Source organism: Mustelus asterias, chromosome 26, assembly GCF_964213995.1.
Source record: "Mustelus asterias chromosome 26, sMusAst1.hap1.1, whole genome shotgun sequence".
Lineage (NCBI taxonomy): Eukaryota > Metazoa > Chordata > Chondrichthyes > Carcharhiniformes > Triakidae > Mustelus > Mustelus asterias.
In genome coordinates, this window is record NC_135826.1 from 18,254,290 (window position 1) to 18,272,883 (window position 18,594).

Consider the following 18,594-nt stretch of genomic DNA (forward strand, 5'->3'; position numbering starts at 1 on the left):
GTGGCACAGTGGTTGGCGCAGATGCCTCACAGCGCCAGGGACCCGGGTTCGATTCCGGCCTCAGGTCACTGTCTGTGCAGAGTTTGCACATTCTCCCCGTGTCTGCGTGGGTTTCCTCCGGGTGCTCCGGTTTCCTCTCACAGTCCAAAGATGTGCGGCTTAGGTTGATTGGCCGTGCTAAATTGCCCCTTAGTGTCAGGGGGACTAGCTCGGGTAAATATGTGGGGTTACGGGGATAGGGCTTGGGGTCAGTGCAGGCTGGAGGGGCCGAATGGCCTCCTTCTGCACTGTAGGGATTCTATGATTCTATTCTAACTCTACCCACTGAACCTGGAGGCTTTTACAGCTCTGCAGGAAGCTGCCACCCCCCCCCCCCAGCTTTGCTCAAATGTATCTCCTCAAAGCTTCTGTTTGTCGGGGCTGTGCTCCCTCTCACTCCCCCTGACAGACCAACTCCCTGCTGGGAAAAATATCACACTGACAAGCAAAGAGTCTCCCATGACACTGAACGAAAGGGATCTGCCACGTCTACACACATCAGCCTTTACTCAGTGTAACACTCTCATCTTCCCTCAGCACTAACTCCCAGCTCCTGTCCTGGGACTTAGACCCACAATCATTTGGCTCAAATGCTTAAAATGAAACTCACATGTTGCATACAGAGTAAATAGGATCATTCCTTGTCGAGAGTAACTGGTGCAGTGCAGGCGTCATGGGGTCTTCGAATACCTCTGTCATCGGCATTGCGAGAGTTACTTATTGCCGAGTACCACAGCCAAATTTACTTTCATCCATAATCCATAACCACTTCAGTTCCAGCCAGATTATTCTCCCCCTGCTCCCCAGAACAGATTGCAATGTCCTCGGAGCCGCTCGCTGCTGTAATCTTGAATGTAAACCTCCCCCCCCTCCCCTGGTGACATGACAGCAGCGAGGGGGGGTCTGGAGGATATTATGGGCCATTGAACCATCACTGGATCGTGGTTATAGAGGCAGCAGGTGTCCTTCAGCACCTCCCCATCATGGCAGTGCCGCCCTGGCATTGCACTGCCAGGTTAACATTGCCAGGGTGACACAGCCGGGGTGACAGGGGGCAATGCTAGGGCACTACCCAGCCATTTCACCACCCACCGGGGAATATCAGTGGTCACCTAGCCTCCCCGTCCCCCCCGTCCCCCGGCGTGGCCATCAGGTCAAGCCACCATTGTGGAGACCAGCAGTGATTCACGCCGGGTTCCCACTGTGTTCGAGGGTGGAAGAATCGCTAGAGCCGGGAGAATCCAGCTCCAAACCGAACCTGCATGCTGCACTACCGGGGCATTGCCAGGTTGGCAGTGCCAATGCGAGGGTTGGAAGGATGGTGGGGATATGGGGGCTGCTCATGAAGGATGGGGGAGTGGGGGGGATACAGAAAGAGGAGAGGCTGGTGGTGGGTGGGGGAGGGGGAGTGGAAGCCGTGAAGGAAGATTTGGTGACTTCCATAGCAGGATGTCACTCTGTGGGGGGTTGGGTCAGTGAAATGGATGGGGGTGTCTTAGTTAGGGGAGGGGGGGGTGGTGTTTAGGGTTGTCTGCAGATCGGACACTCTTTAAAAAGAGAGACAGTGCTGTGAATGGAGATCTCTCACAGATCACTCAGTGTGAATGGAGATCTCTCACAGATCACTCAGTGTGAATGGAGATCTCTCACAGATCACTCGGTGTGAATGGAGATCACTCGGTGTGAATGGAGATCTCTCGGTGTGAATGGAGATCTCTCGGTGTGAATGGAGATCTCTCGGTGTGGATGGAGATCTCTCGGTGTGGATGGAGATCTCTCGGTGTGGATGGAGATCTCTCGGTGTGAATGGAGATCTCTCGGTGTGAAAGGAGATCTCTCGGTGTGAAAGGAGATCTCTCGGTGTGAATGGAGATCTCTCGGTGTGAATGGAGATCTCTCGGTGTGAATGGAGATCTCTCGGTGTGAAAGGAGATCACTCGGTGTGAATGGAGATCTCTCGGTGTGAATGGAGATCTCTCGGTGTGAATGGAGATCTCTCGGTGTGAATGGAGATCTCTCGGTGTGAATGGAGATCTCTCGGTGTGAATGGAGATCACTCGGTGTGAATGGAGATCTCTCGGTGTGAATGGAGATCTCTCGGTGTGAATGGAGATCTCTCGGTGTGAATGGAGATCTCTCGGTGTGAATGGAGATCACTCACTCAGTGTGAATGGGCTGAGATTCAATGCAGAATGTGTCTCCTCCCACTTCAGGCAGGCTGAAGTATTTCACGTAATCAATCAGACAAATCAGGTTTATTTACAAAGCAGCCGGCCTGCTCTCATTTACATTCCTCCTTTCTCACAGTGAGAGACAGTGCAGTGTCGCACACTCTCCCAGCATCGTAACAATTACAGATTGCATTGTTACTGACGTACCCAGGCTGAAGCAGCCCAATTTCAATGATGAAGCATTCTCAATGTAACTTATACCAGCCCAGTCAGTAATGATTCTCTCTGTCATTCAAATACAGATACTCAAATTGAAGGCTTTCAATCGAAAGGGATTATGTGTAATCATATATATTTTCTCGTTACATTTGACCGTGACATATTCTTCAGTGTCCCGTGTATTTATTTCCTCTGGTTTTATTGTCTGACAGTCCTCCTGTAACGCTTGTCCTTTAACAGACAGTGCTGTCTGGCCGGCCGGCCGGCCTAACGCCCGCTCCCTGCTCCAGCCTGGTCACACTGCCACTCGGTGGCAACATGTGAACACTGCAGCATCCTGAGGGTGGGTCCGTTCACAAAGAGGGAGCGACAGAAAGACTTGCACTTCTATAGCACCCTCCACAGCCACAGGACACCACAAAGTGCTTTACAACCAGAACGTATTGTAGTGCGGTCGATAAGAAACGTCGCGGCCAATTGTATGCACAGTGAGATCCTACAATTTTTTTAAAATTATTTTTTGTGGGATGTGGGCGCCGTTGGCTGGACCTGGATTTGATGCCCATCCCTATTCGCCCTCGGTGGTGAGCTGTCTTCTTGACCACTGCAATCCATATGGTGTAGGTACACCCACAGTGCAGTTAGAGAGGGAGTTGCAGGATTTTGACCCAGCGGCAGTGAAGGGACGGCAATAGATTTCCAAGGAAATTAGAAATGGGTAGCAAATACTTGCCCTGCCAGCGATGCCCAACAACAGGCATCGCCATTTTGTATTGTCTTTATTGCTATTTTATCAATGTTTGTGCATGTGCCTCACAATAGGCCAAACTATAAGTTGCGAGTGAAGTGAAAACCCTTATTAATATTACCTGCCACAAGTAAAGGAGTCTAAAACATTGCCTGTTTATCTGGGTGTATAATAGGTACAGAGTGTGACAATTTAGCAGTGGGGAGTCCTGTATTTAACCTGTACAGGCATTAATCCCACAGCTAAATACACAGCGAACAGTTTTAGTTTGTTGTGGTCACGCACTTAATACAGGCATTAGGTCACTTAACTATGTTAATGAGGGGCCTAACATCTACTGAAGGACCCCAACACTGACTTAGTAACTGAGGATTTTGCCTCTGATTAATCTCAGCCACAGAAACCTTTAAGATTCAAGCTCTGATCCTGGCTCTGTCAAGGCCAATGGTAAGGACTTTATAATTGGCCTGAGCACTTCCCAGACCTTTGGTCGAGTGAAAGGTCAACCATGGGTCCAGTTGCCAATGATGTGGAGATATTGGTGTTGATGACCTGATGAAGGAGCAGCGCTCCGAAAGCTCGTGATTCCAAATAAACCTGGTGTTGTGAGACTTCTTCCTGTGCCCAGTTGCCAATAGCTTTCCAATGAGTTGAGATGGAAAGTATGGATGCTCTGTTTAGCCTTCAGTTCATCTGTGAAACTATGGTCTGGCATTTAGCAGAACACACACAAAGAAACATAGAAAATAGGAGCAGAAGGAGGGTCACAGTTTTTTTTTTTAACTGGTCGGTGCAACATCGTGGGCCGAAGGGCCTGTTCTGCGCTGTAATGTTCTATGTTCTATGTTCTATGTTCTATTCGGCCCTTCGACCTGCTCCACCATTCATTATGATCATGGCTGATCATCCAACTCAGTCACCTGTTCCCCCATATCCTTCTTGAAAACATACAGGGTGGAATTTTCCCATCCTGCTCGCTACGGGAATCATAGTGAGTGGGACACGGGCCATGCAAAGGTCCGTTACCTCGGGTGAGACTTTCCAATCTTAGGGCGAGAGCGGCGAAAAATCCTGCCCACAATAAAGTTTATTTATTAGTCACAAGTAAGGCTTACATTAACACTGCAATGAAGTTACTGTGAAATTCCCCGAGTCGACACACTCCAGCGCCTGTTCGGGTCAATGCATCTAACCAACACGTCTTTCACAATGTGGGAGGAAACCGGAGCACCCGGAGGAAACCCACGCAGACATGGGGAGAACGTGCAGACTCTGCACAGACAGTGACCCAAGCCAGGAATCGAACCCGGGTCCCTGGCGCTGTGAGGCAGCAGTGCTAACCACTGTGCCACTGTGCCACCCAATGCCAATGTTTTGGCCTCAACTACTTTCCGTGGTAGAGAATTTCACAGGCTTACCATTCTCTGGGTGAAGAAATTTCTCCTCATCTCTGTCCTAAAAGGTTTGCCCCTTATTCTCTGACTATGACCCTGGTTCAAAGATTGTTCATTTGGGTCAGGTTGGAGAAGCTGCCAACTCTAGCTGAAAGGAGGTCAGAGGGTGGACAGGGAGAAGGGGGTCAGATGTTTTGGTACAACCAAAAACCATTGGCTTTTCACCCTTTGTTAATTTCCATTTTCGGGGGTGGGGCAGCGGGTTTTCTGGGTGAGTCTTCCCACAATGCCATGTTTGGGAGATTTCCTTCAGTAACTTCCTGAACTATTCCAGGAATTCCATCCATTCAATCCACGTTAAGCCTAACATGTGGAAGAAAGAAAATGCTCTGAGGAAATGCCTCCTCCTGCATAACACAGTGTCAACACCGATATCTACCCAGCAATGTGGAAAATTACCCAGGTATGTCCTGCCATAAAAAGAAGGACACACTCAACCCGGCCAATTACAGCTCTATCAGTCTACTCTCGATCATCAGTAAAGTGATGGAAGGGGTCATCGACAGTGCTATCAAGCAGCACCTGCTCAGCAATAACCTGCTCAGTGACGCCCAGTTTGGGTTCCGCCAGGGTCACTCAGCTCCTGATTCATTACAGCCTTGGTTCAAACATGGACAAAAGAGCTGAATTCCAGAGGTGAAGTGAGAGTGACTGGCCTTGACATCAAGGCCACATTCGACTGAGTGTGTCATCAAGGAGTCCTAGCAAAATTGGAGAAATTGGGAATCGGGAAAACTTTCCACTGGTTGAAGTCATAGGGTTCGTGGTGGGAGATATAGGAAGGATGTCCGAGATAGGTTCTTTACTCAGAGAGTGGTTGGGGTGTGGAATGGACTGCCTGCAGTGATAGTGGAGTCAGACACTTTAGGAACATTTAAGCGGTTATTGGATAGGCACATGGAGCACACCAGGATGATAGGGAGTGGGATAGCTTGATCTTTGTTTCAGATAAAGCTCGGCACAACATCGTGGGCCGAAGGGCCTGTTCTGTGCTGTACTGTTCTAATGTTCTATACCTGGACACAGGAGAAGATGGTTGTGGTGATTGGAGGTCAGTCATCTATTTATTTATTTATTAATCACAAGTAAGGCTTACATTAACACTGCAATGAAGTTACTGTGAAATTCCCCCAGTCGCCACACTCTGGCGCCTGTTCGAGTCAATGCACCTAACCAGCACGTCTTTCAGACTCCAGAACATCACTGCAGGCGTTCCTCAGGGTAGTGTCCTAGGCCCAACCATCTTCAGCTGCTTTATCAATGACCTTCCCTCCATCATAAAGTCAGATGATTGCACAATGTTCAGCACCATTCACAACTCCTCAGATACTAACGCAGTCCATATCTGTGATAACCCCCATGAGGTCCATGGGGAATCACTGATTAATCTCCCTGTGAGGCTCATTCCGTATGAGTTCCCCTGGTAACAGGCAGTGGCCTGTCCAGCTGGAATTCATTACCTGAGCCTTTTTATAAGGCAGGCCCAGGACTGGGCCTGCTAAACTGTCATCCCAGGCAGGAACCAGTATGTGTAAACCACGATTATGGTTTTACTTTGCATTCTGTAATAAATAAACTATATTCCTTTCCAGTTGGGCTTCCAGAGACCTTACAATGTCCATATGCAGCAAGACCTGGATGACATTCAGGCTTGGAGTATAAGTGGCAAGTAACATTCACACCATGATAAATGCCAGGAAATCTAACAATCAACCCTTGACCTTCAGTAGCATTACCATAGAATAATCTCCCACTGTCAAATTCCTTGACTAGAAACTGAACTGGACTACTACATAAATACTGTGGCTATCACAGCAGGTCAGAGGTTGGAAATACTGCGGTGAGTAACTAACCTTCTGACTCCCCAAAGCCTGTTCCCCATACACAGGGAGTGTCAGGACTGTGATGGAATACTCCCCACTTGCCTGGTTGGGTGCACCTGCAACAACACCAAAGAAGCCCAACACCATCCAGGACAAAGCAGCCCTGCTTGATTGGCATCCCATCGGTCATCTTTAACATTCATTCCCTCCGCCACTGATGCACAGTGGCAGCAGTGTGTACCATCTACAAGACGCACAGCAGCACCTCAAGACTCCTTGGGCAGCAGTTTCCAAACCCACGACCACTTCCATCTAGAAGGACAAGGGCAGCAGACACATGGGAATATTACCACCAGGACGTTTCCCTCCAAGCCACTCACCATCCTGACTTGGAATTATGTTGCTATCCCTTCCAGTTGCTGGGTCAAAATTCTGGAACTCCCTCCCTAACAGCACTGTGGGTGTACCTACACCACATGGATTGCAGTGGTTCAGGAAGGCAGCTCACCACCACCTTCTCAAGGGCAATTAGGCATGGGCAATAAATGTTGGCCTAGCCAGCAATGCCCACATCCTGTAAGAGAATTTAAAAAACTAGTTCCCCATGCGAGATGAACTATATGCAAATGTTGGCCATTAAAAATGACACTATAGGAGTGACACATTTCAAAAGTACTTCAATGGCTCTAACACACTGTGGGGACAGTTTGAAGTCATAATGATGCTATCTAAATGCCATTAAGTCCATGGTGATTTTCTCATTCTCTGAATGAGTTGACCCGAGGCCCGAGACACCCACTCCAATTATAGGCCGTGTCCATGACCTCTGTCTTTGCCAATTAATTCAAACTTGCAGCTGTGTGTGGTGGGGAGACTTTCTCGTGTACATCCAACAAGACCTCAGAGCAATACAGAAGGTGTCTGGAACAGAAGAACATAAGGAATAGGAGCAAGAGTTGACCATTTGACCGCTTGAAGCTGAACTGCCACTCAATAATCTCATAGCTGTCCTGATTGAGGCCTTAACTCCACTTTCATGTTTGACCCCCATAACCCTTGACTCCCCCCCGCCCCCCCTCCCGCCCCCCCATCAATCACAAATCTGTCTAACTCAGCCTTGAGCATATTCACTGACCCAATCTCCACTGATCTCTGGGTGGAAATCCCCGGAGCCAATGGGAAGCTCCCTCAGCAGCAGAGATGCAATATAGAGCGGGCCCCACACACAATCCATCCTCTTCTCCCAAAGCCCCCAATTTCAAGCCCTGCCATCATGCAGTCAGGAATTCAGCCCACTCAGGGACCTGGGAGTAGATCCCACCTGGAGTCTTGTGTTCAGCTTGGGTAACCACACCCGGAGAAAGGATAGGTTGGCCATGGATATAGATCTGAACTGTAACAAAGGTAAACGGGTTAAACTTTGAAACCAGGATTCATAAACCTGATCCTTAAATTAAGAAGATTGCTGAGTGATTGGATTGAGATATTTTAAATATTAAAGGCTTTCTGTAGAGCAGATATGAAGAAACAAATCATTTTGGGGATATGATCTTGAAATTGTGGTAATCATAGAATCATAGAATCCCTACAGTGCAGAAGGGGGCCATTCAGCCCATCGAGTCTGCACCGACCACAATCCCACCCAGGCCCTATCCCCATAACCCCACACATTTGCCCTGCTAATCCCTCGAGCCTATTCATCCCAGGACACTGTAGGTAATTTAGCATGGCCAATCAACCTAACCCGCACATCTTTGGAGTGTGGGAGGAAACCCACGCAGACACGGGGAGAATGTGCAAACTCCACGCAGACAGTGACCCTGGCCGGGAATTGAACCCAGGTCCCGGGCGCTGTGAGGCAGCAGTGCTAACCACTGTGCTACCGTGCCGCCCAAATTGGAGCGGAATCATTTGCTGGAAACCAGGAAGAATAAGTTACAGATCATCCATGCTATAACTGATCAACAGAACAGGCCTGAGGGGCCAAATGGCCATTTCCTGTGTCTAACAGTGCCAAATAATCTAAATTATTGCATCTTAGTAAAGGGAGAAGGAATGAATCACACTCATGTTAAAGCAGACAGAATACTCTGGCTTCGAGGGACACAGCAGCAGGCCATTCGGCCTATCAAACCTGCCGTGCCAGCAACTAGATCATGGCTGATCTTCTATCTCAATGCCATTTTCAACAGATACACAGATCCTCGAGTTTTCCTGGAGGAACTACAGCAACATTGGGAATTAAATGAATGATTTGGCAGAAACTTCTGCAGGATTATAAATTCCCCCTGTCACCGTGCCTAAGCGGGAGTGCAGCTTATATCGAAGCCAGAGAGTGCCATTAGCGGGTTAAAGGATGCTTGGAATGTAATTGTCAAAGAGAAAGCCTATCGTTTCCATAGCAATACTGAGGCCTGTTTTCCTGGAGTACATGTGTTGCATAACAGCGATTAGAAAGATTTCAAAATGTAGTGAGTACATGGAAACAATTAGCACTAATAATCTGCAAGGTTCTGTAGATGAGAGGATACCGGCAGAGGGACCTTGTAAGCCAGTGTTGGAGTTCAGGGAACCTGGAGATTAGTGTCACTCTCCTTATCCCTTTCGGGCTATGGAGTAAGAATTGGGCTTTATTGCTGGTGAACAGCAGCTAAAAAGGTCCAGTTCTGCAGAGCTGTGTCCGACATCCCAAGAAAGGTAGAAATATGTCACCATCTGGGCCAGGCGATATTCAGATAGTCTAAAATCCGCCTCACACAAATGTTAGGCCATGTGTGTGTCTGTTTTCTGGGGGCCTCACATACCTATTTCAGGATCTTTGCCAAAAATTGGTCAGTCTTTAAGTGGCGCAGACACTGGAACTCCTCCCATCAGCTTTTATTGGGATCATTCTGTGCCCCTTAAAGGAATTGTTGGAGGCCACATCACCAAAAAAGTTGCTATTTTCTGTACGGAGATGGTGAGGGGGAGCAGAGTGCTCCTTCTGGTTCCACAGCGGTACTGCAAGCTGCTGTCATTTGATTTGATCTGACTTATTGTCACGTGTATTAACATACAGTGAAAAGTATTGTTCCTTGCGCGCTATACAGTCAAAGAATACCGTACATAGAGAAGGAAAGGAGGGAGTGCAGAATGTAGTGTTACAGTTTTAGCTAGGGTGTAGAGAAAGATCAATTTAATATCAGCTAGGTCCATTCAAAAGTCTGATGGCAGCAGGGAAGAAGCTGTTCTTGAGTCAGTTGATACGTGACCTCAGACTTTTGTATCTTTTACCCGATGGAAGAAGGTGGAAGAGAGTGTGTCCGGGGTGTGTGGGGTCCTTAATTATGCTGGCTGCTTTTCTGAGGCTGTGAGAAGTGTAGACAGAGTCAGTGGATGGAAGGCTGATTTTCCACTCCGATTGGAAACATACTGAATCTTCACTGCCTGATTGGATGATTTTTGACCGTCAATCAAACAACCATTTCCCCCATGTCCAACATTTTTATAAACTGGCAAACACGTGTTCCAATCAATTATTTTTTGAAACAGAATTTTGTTTAACCACCTGCTATGATATATTTCTCAAGATAGTCACAGCAGAGTCCTGGAACTTTGTCTTTAATCCTGGAGACTCCAGTCCAATTATGGAGGGTTAGTAACTCCACTAACCTTAACTGTCCTAACCCTAACCTTAATCCTATTAACCCGAACCCTAATCTTAACCCTAACATGCCCAACCCACCCCCAACAATGCGCAGCCAACCAAAAGGAAAGAAAAAGGCCAAAAAAAATGAAACGAATAATATAGAAGGAGAAAAAGGCCCAGGAGACAAGAAGACAACAAGCCACGAGATAAGGGCAAGGCATCACCGGGGGCAACAAGGGTTGGACATGAGCTGAAAGGAAAGTGGCAGAGCACAAAGAAAACGGGACATGTCCTCTCTCTGTCCAACCAAAAACCTGACACCTATGTCAGACTCCTATTTGTTGATGACAGCTCAGCCTTCAACACCATTATCCTACAAAACTCATCTCCAAATGCCTGGGCCTCGGCTCCTCTCTCTGCCACTGGATTCTGAACTTCCTAACTCACAGACCACAATCAGTAAGAACAGGCAACGACACTTCCTCCACAATCATCCTCAACACCGGTGCCCCACAAGGCTGTGTTCTCAGCCTCCTACTATCCTCCTTATACACTTATGACTGTGCGACCAAATTCCCCTCCAACTCGATTTTCAAGTTTCTGACAACACCACTGTAGTGGGTTGGATCTCAGACAATGACGAGACAGAGTACAGGAATGAGATACAGAATCTGGTGAACTGGTGCAGCAACAATAATCTCTCCCTCAATGTCAACAAAACGAAAGAGATTGTCATCGACTTCAGGAAGCGTAAAGGAGAACATGTCCCTGTCTACATCAACGGGGATGAATAGAAAGGGTCGAGAGCTTCACGATTTTAGGTGTCCAGATCACCAACAACCAGTCCTGGTCCCCCCATGCCAACACTATAGTTAAGAAAGCCCACCAACGCCTCTACTTTCTCAGAAGACGAAGAAAATTTGGCATGTCAGCTACGACTCTCACCAACTTTTACAGATGCACCATAGAAAGCATTCTTTCTGGTTGTATCACAGCTTGGTGTGGCTCCTGCTCTGCCCAAGACCGCAAGGAACTACAAAACAGCATGAATGTAGCCCAATCCATCATGCAAACCAGCCTCCCATCCATTGACTCTGTCTACACTTCCCGCTGCCTCGGCAAAGTAGTCGGCATAATTAAGGACCCCACGCACCCCAGATATTCTCTCTTCCACCTTCTTCCTTTGGGAAAAAGATACAAAAGTCTGAGGCCACGTACCAACCGACTCAAGAACAGCTTCTTCCCTGCTGCTGTGAGAATTTTGAATGAACCTACCTTGCATTAAGTTGATCTTTCTCTACACCCTAGCTATGAATGTAACACTACATTCTGCACTCTCTCCTTTCCTTCTCTATGAACGGTATGTTTTGTCTGTATAGCGCGCAAGAAACAATACTTTTCACTGTATGTTAATACATGTGACAATAATAAATCAAATCAACCTAACCATAACTCTACTAGTCACTGGGGTCGTCAGTCTATGTTCAAAAATGGTTAATACTAGTTTCCCTGAAAGTTGTAAATTTCCACTGGCGGGGAACTTAATTTGGAGGAGAAGTTTAATTCCAGTGAGGTGGCCTTTTAATGAGTATGCATGAGATGCTAAAGCAATGCAAATGAGGTTCCTGACATTCTTCGTTGGGAATCTCGACTCACCTTTAACCAGCCTGGAAAGTCAACAGAAGAAAATTCTGACAGATTATCTGTTTATCGGGAAACAGATTTTTTGCCTCCGGCCAAATTAAATTTGTCCGCCCACCACGACTCCTGCTACTCGCGGGACTGGAAAATTCCACCCATAGAGTCTTGATAACACAGATGGAGGAAATTCAGCCCATTTACTCCATGCTAGCTTTCAATAGAACAATCCAGTTAGTCCCATTACCCCACTCTATCCCCATCGCCTTACCAGGTTATCTCCTTTGAGCTCCCATCCAATTCCTTTTTCATTTCCAGATTATTAAAAGCGAAATCAGGTTTGACAAATCTAAATGGTTAGGGCCAGTGATAGGATAAGGGGTTTGGTGTTCGAGTTAGTGATTAGGGATAGTCTTTAGAGTTATGGTTAGTGTTGGGTTTATTGGTTAAGGCTAGTAATTGATGGTTAAGATTAATAGTTTTTAGTTAGAGAAATTGTTCAAGTCAGTGGTTGGGGTTAGTGTTTTAGGATATTGGTTAGGGCTAGGTTTACTTGGTTTGGGGTTGTGTTTTGGAGTCAGAATTACTGGTTGGGGTTAGTGATTTAACATTAGTGGTTACAGTTAGTTGATCAGGGTAGGGCAATTGATTCAACTGAGTGATTAGGGTTATTGATTAGGCTTTTAAGTCTTCCATGTCAATTAGATAAATCCATACACCCACCAACAATGTAGAAAGCATAGCTATTTAACAACGAAAACAGAGGATGTTTGAATGTATATCATTTGATGATTCATTCTATGATTTGTGTTTGAAGTTGCTTCTTCACTGGGGATTTTCTAACATAAAGCGGCTGTCAAGGAAATTTTAAAATTGCTTTAATATTAGAGACCATAGAATCACTACAATGTAGAAGGAGGCCATTCTGCCCATTGAGTCTTCACCATCCCTCCAAAAGAGCATCTTTACCCAGGCCCACCGCTTCTCCCCCTGCTCTTTCCCCATAACCCCACACTTTTTACCATGGCTAATCTACCTAATCCACACATCCGTGGACTGTTTTGAACTAACTGCCATGGTCAGGTGTGCTGACAGTGTTTACTGTAATCTAACCTGGTGAGCTCTGAGAATCCATAGAGAGAATTTAATGTCCCAAGGTGGGTGTGGTGGTTGGATGTGTGTCCCTCAATCAAAGACACTTGGTGCCTGATCAAGGGACCTGGCATCGGGAAGAGAAGGGTGCATTGAGAGCCATCCCCACTTACCTTTGCTGCCAACACGTTCCCCCTCCCCTGCGACCCCCACTCTGCGAGCCATCTCCCGCTATTGCTCACTCATGGCCTGGCTGGCTGGGTGAAGCAGAGTGGCTACTTTACCTACAGTAGCCATTGCCTACTGCAGTGACAGCTGCCGGACTCTGATTGGCCAGCCATTCCTGGTGGGAGGGATTTCCATGACTGGGTCCTTGATCCCAGGGAATTCCCACCTCTCTCACTGAGCTGCTTGTTGGGCACTGAATCTGGGTGCCCTTCCTGAAAGAAGGCAACACGGGGCTTTTGCCATCTCTGCAGCCAGAGGGAAAGACTCCCATCACCTCCACTAAGCACCGGCCCCTAAATCTGACTCTGCTTCCACAGGAATACACAACGCAGCACATTCCCAGAAAGACTTCCCCCTAGTCACACCGACCCAAATACACAACCCAGAGCCACCTCCAGCCACATACACTCTCATACACACGCTCACTCACACACACACTCACACACACACACTCACACACACACTCTCACTCACCCACACACTCACACACACTCACTCTCACTCACCCACACTCACTCACACACACTCTCTCTCACACACACACTCTCTCACACACACACACACTTTCTCTCTCTCACACACACAGTCACACACACTCTCACTCACCCACACACTCACACTCACACACACTCTCACTCACACACATACTCTCACTCGCATACACTCTCTCTCAAATTCACACACACACTCACAGACGTGCACACACTCACACCACACACACATACACACGTACTCTCACATATGCACCCACACACATGCCCCTACTCACGCTCACACATGCACACATACATATGCACACGCACACATATGCACACTGACACACAAACACGCATGCACACACACATGCACAAGCACACACACACTCTCACTCTCACACACACACTCTCACTCACACTCACTCACACACACATTCTCTCAAACTCACACAAACTCTCTGAGGCGCGTCTGATAAATAGACAAGGCTGATGTTGCCAGGAACAGAAGGCTTTTATTCGCTAAAAAGGAACAATGTGGAACAGACAATAAACAGAACAATACTGGGCATGAGGATCTCCCGACTGAGGCTGGAGGGGGAGGGCTGCAGCCTTTATACCCTGAGGGCGGAGCCTCCAGTTAAAGGTGCAGCCGAATTAAAGGTGTCAGGGAGTGTCTCATATACGAACAGTAGTGGCAACAATATATACAGCTCAACCGTGCCGAAGGCACGACAGTGGTTTACCACACTCTCTCACACACACAGAATCAAACACATACACTTACACACACACATAAACACACACTTCCAGAGGCGTGCACACACACACACACACATGTACACACACTCTCACAAATATACACGCACTCTCACACAAATGCACCCACAGACATGCCCATACACACTTTCTCACACACACACATGCACACGCACACATGGACGCACGCACACATGCACACACACACACATATTCTCACACACTCATACATGCACACTCTGTCACACACACCCCCACACACACACTCACATACACATGCACACATACTCACACACATGCACTCACATTCACATACATGCTCACACACTCTCACACATATGCGCCCACACACGTCAATACATACTCTCTCATATATACATACACACACACACCTATGCGTGCACACACACATGCACACGCACACTCATACATATGCACACACTTGTGCACACGTGCACACATACACAAACACACACACACACTCAATCTTATTGCTGTTTGATTTGATTTATTTTTGTCACGTGTATTGACATACAGTGAAAAGTATTGTTTCTTGCGCATTATACAGACAGAGCATACCGTACATTGGGAAGGAAAGGAGAGAGTGCAGAGTGTCGTGTTACCGTCACAGCGAGGGTGTAGAGAAAGACAGTATGTTTGTGAGAGTTTAGTGAGCTCGAATTGGCTGCCACATTTTAACATTGACTCGAGGTCCAGAGTCTGTGACTGAAGGTGTGAAACAATGCTGTGAAGTTGTGAAAGGTACTGCATGAATCCAAACTCTTTCTGTTTGTGATTGTGTAACGGGTTACTGGAGGCAGGCTCCATAGGGAGCATTTCCAGAAACGCACAGTTACCCTGGTTACCCTTACAGCTCCAAAATGAGCTCATGGGGATCTCTGCCAACTCTCACTCTGCCCTGTCAGCTTTGCTGTGAGGAGATCCCACAGTGCTGTCCTGCAGTGTGAGATATGGTGATTGAGAGAGATAGGAAGCAGCCAGACCCCCCACTGACAGAGAGGCCACTGATTTACATTTCAGCAATGGAGTTTGCAAAATGTAAAGAGGAGCTTTAGAAGTCAGCGATTAGTGGATGTGAGAGCTGCTGTTACACATGCCTCTCCCCAAGAAAAAAAATCTCATGGAAAGTTTTCCCATCCGGAGATTGGGACAGCGTTTCCCAGAGTTAAAGAGGAGTGAAAGCTTTGACGAGTTGTCACACATTTTATTTGGATGTTTATCAATGGAATGAATTCATAACACGCAAAGTTTAATTTGATTTGATTTATTATTGTCACATGTATTCGTCTACAGTGAAAAGTATTGTTTCTTGTGCGCTATACAGACAAAACATACCATTCATAGAGAAGGAAAGGAGAGAGTACAGAATGTAGTGTTATAGTCATAGCTAGGGTGTAAAGAAAGATCAACTTAGTGCAAGATAGGTCCATTCAAAAGCCTGATGGCAGCAAGGCAGATGCTGTTCTTGAGTCGGTTGGTACGTGATCTCAGACTTTTGTATCTTTTTCCCGAAGGAAGAAGGTGGAAGAGAGAATGTCTGGGGTGCGTGGGGTCCTTAATTATGCTGGCTGTTTTTCCGAGGCAGCGGGAAGTGTAGACAGAGTCAATGGATGGGAAGCTGGTTTGCGTGATGGACTGGGCTTCGTTCACGACCCTTTGTAGTTTCTTGTGGTCTTGGGCAGAGCAGGAGCCCAGACCGAGCTGTGATACAACCAGAAAGAATGCTTTCCATGGTGCATCTGTAAAAGTTGGTGAGAGTCGTAGCGGACATGCCAAATTTCCTTAGTTTTCTGAGAAAGTGGAGTTGGTGGGAAGAAAGAGGAGCCAGGGGTTAATGTCAGAGCTAAGAGATTGTTGGGGGGAGGGGGGTGGCGGAAGGTGTGAGGATGGCACCAGCTGACTGATTCATTCCCACAATATTGTGGTCCCCGATATGAGAGGGAATGCGGAGGTCTGTGTTGCTTATGGATAAATAGCTGTGTACCATTAGACCAAGCATCTGCAAGAATGACAGTGACGGCTCTTAACCACACTATCATCAGCTGGGTTACCACCTTCAGATATATGTGACAGCGTTGACAAAGTATACGACAGCTATGGTGCCATACAGAAGCGATTTGTCAAAGTCTAGGGCCTGGGGGTTTGAGAGAGGTGATAGTGTAGATGGAGATTATATTCAGATACCGCAGATTAAATATTCCCCCATCTGTTCAGGTTATTCAGTTCCTGACTGCAAGCAGCTAAATGCGATGAATTGATTCAGTGATCAGCGGGGACTGTGAAATCCTTATATCTCCTCACAGCTCGGAATGGGTTAGACTGGGATTTGTTATTGGGGAGCGTGAGTGGAGCCAAGTAGTGGTTACCCCGCCCCCTCCACCCCGCCAAGTCTCTGTACAGTACAACACATTAACTAACTGTGTTTGAACAAAGAACAAAGAACAGTACAGCACAGGAAACAGGCCCTTCGGCCCTCCAAGCCTGTGCCGCTCCTTGGTCCAACTAGACCAATCGTTTGTATCCCTCCATTCCCAGGCTGCTCATGTGACTATCCAGGTAAGTCTTAAACGATGTCAGCGTGCCTGCCTCCACCACCCTACTTGGCAGCGCATTCCAGGCCCCCACCACCCTCTGTGTAAAAAACATCCCTCTGATGTCTGAGTTATACTTCGCCCCTCTCAGCTTGAGCCCGTGACCCCTCGTGATCGTCACCTCCAACCTGGGAAAAAGCTTCCCACTGTTCACCCTATCTATACCCTTCATAATCTTGTATACCTCTATTAGATCTCCCCTCATTCTCCGTCTTTCCAAGGAGAACAACCCCAGTCTACCCAATCTCTCCTCATAGCTAAGACCCTCCATACCAGGCAACATCCTGGTAAACCTTCTCTGCGCTCTCTCCAATGCCTCCACGTCCTTCTGGTAGTGCGGCGACCAGAACTGGACGCAGTACTCCAAATGTGGCCTAACCAACGTTCTATACAGCTGCATCATCAGACTCCAGCTTTTATACTCTATACCCCGTCCTATAAAGGCAAGCATACCATATGCCTTCTTCACCACCTTCTCCACCTGTGTTGCCACCTTCAAGGATTTGTGGACTTGCACACCTAGGTCCCTCTGTGTTTCTATACTCCTGATGACTCTGCCATTTATTGTATAACTCCTCCCTACATTATTTCTTCCAAAATGCATCACTTCGCATTTATCCGGATTAAATTCCACCTGCCACCTCTCCGCCCAATTTTCCAGCCTATCTATATCCTGCTGTATTGCCCGACAATGCTCTTCGCTACCGCAATTCCAGCCACCTTCGTGTCATCCGCAAACTTGCTGATTACACCAGTTACACCTTCTTCCAAATCATTTATATATATCACAAATAGCAGAGGTCCCAGTACAGAGCCCTGCGGAACACCACTGGTCACAGACCTCCAGCCGGAAAAAGACCCTTCGACCACTACCCTCTGTCTCCTATGGCCAAGCCAGTTCTCCACCCATCTAGCCACTTCTCCTTGTATCCCATGAGCCTTAACCTTCTTAACCAACCTGCCATGTGGGACTTTGTCAAATGCCTTACTGAAATCCATATAGACGACATCCACGGCCCTTCCTTCATCAACCGTTTTTGTCACTTCCTCAAAAAACTCCACCAAATTTGTAAGGCACGACCTCCCTCTTACAAAACCATGCTGTCTGTCACTAATGAGATTGTTCCGTTCTAAATGCACATACATCCTGTCTCTAAGAATCCTCTCCAACAACTTCCCTACCACGGACGTCAAGCTCACCGGCCTATAATTTCCTGGGTTATCCCTGCTACCCTTCTTAAACAACGGGACCACATTCGCTATCCTCCAATCCTCAGGGATCTCACCCGTGTCCAAAGAAGCGACAAAGATTTCCGTCAGAGGCCCAGCAATTTCACCTCTCGTCTCCCTGAGCAGTCGAGGATAGATGCCATCAGGCCCTGGGGCTTTGTCAGTTTTAATGTTCCCTAAAAAACCTAACACTTCCTCTCTTGTAATGGAGATTTTCTCTAACGGGTCAATACCTCCCTCCGAGACACTCCCGGTTAACACGCCCCTCTCCTTCGTGAATACCGATGCAAAGTATTCATTTAGGATCTCCCCTATTCCCTTGGGTTCTAAGCATAATTCCCCTCCTTTGTCCCTGATTGTGTCAAGATTTCAAGTCAGAAGCCTTCTGGGTTACTTGAGAGGAAAAGAGTCTGTTGGTAGAGGAATATTCAGTCCCGCACTGACTCCGGGAGCAATCTGTGTGACAATATGTGAATATAT

General features: G+C 47.3%; 1 protein-coding gene across 2 annotated transcripts in view; it reads left to right on the forward strand.

The window, feature by feature from the left end:
• The window catches only part of LOC144479493 (paralemmin-1-like), a 306,182-nt gene that overhangs the window by 246,385 nt on the left and 41,203 nt on the right, over window positions 1–18,594 (forward strand). The gene's annotated exons all lie outside the window — the stretch shown is intronic.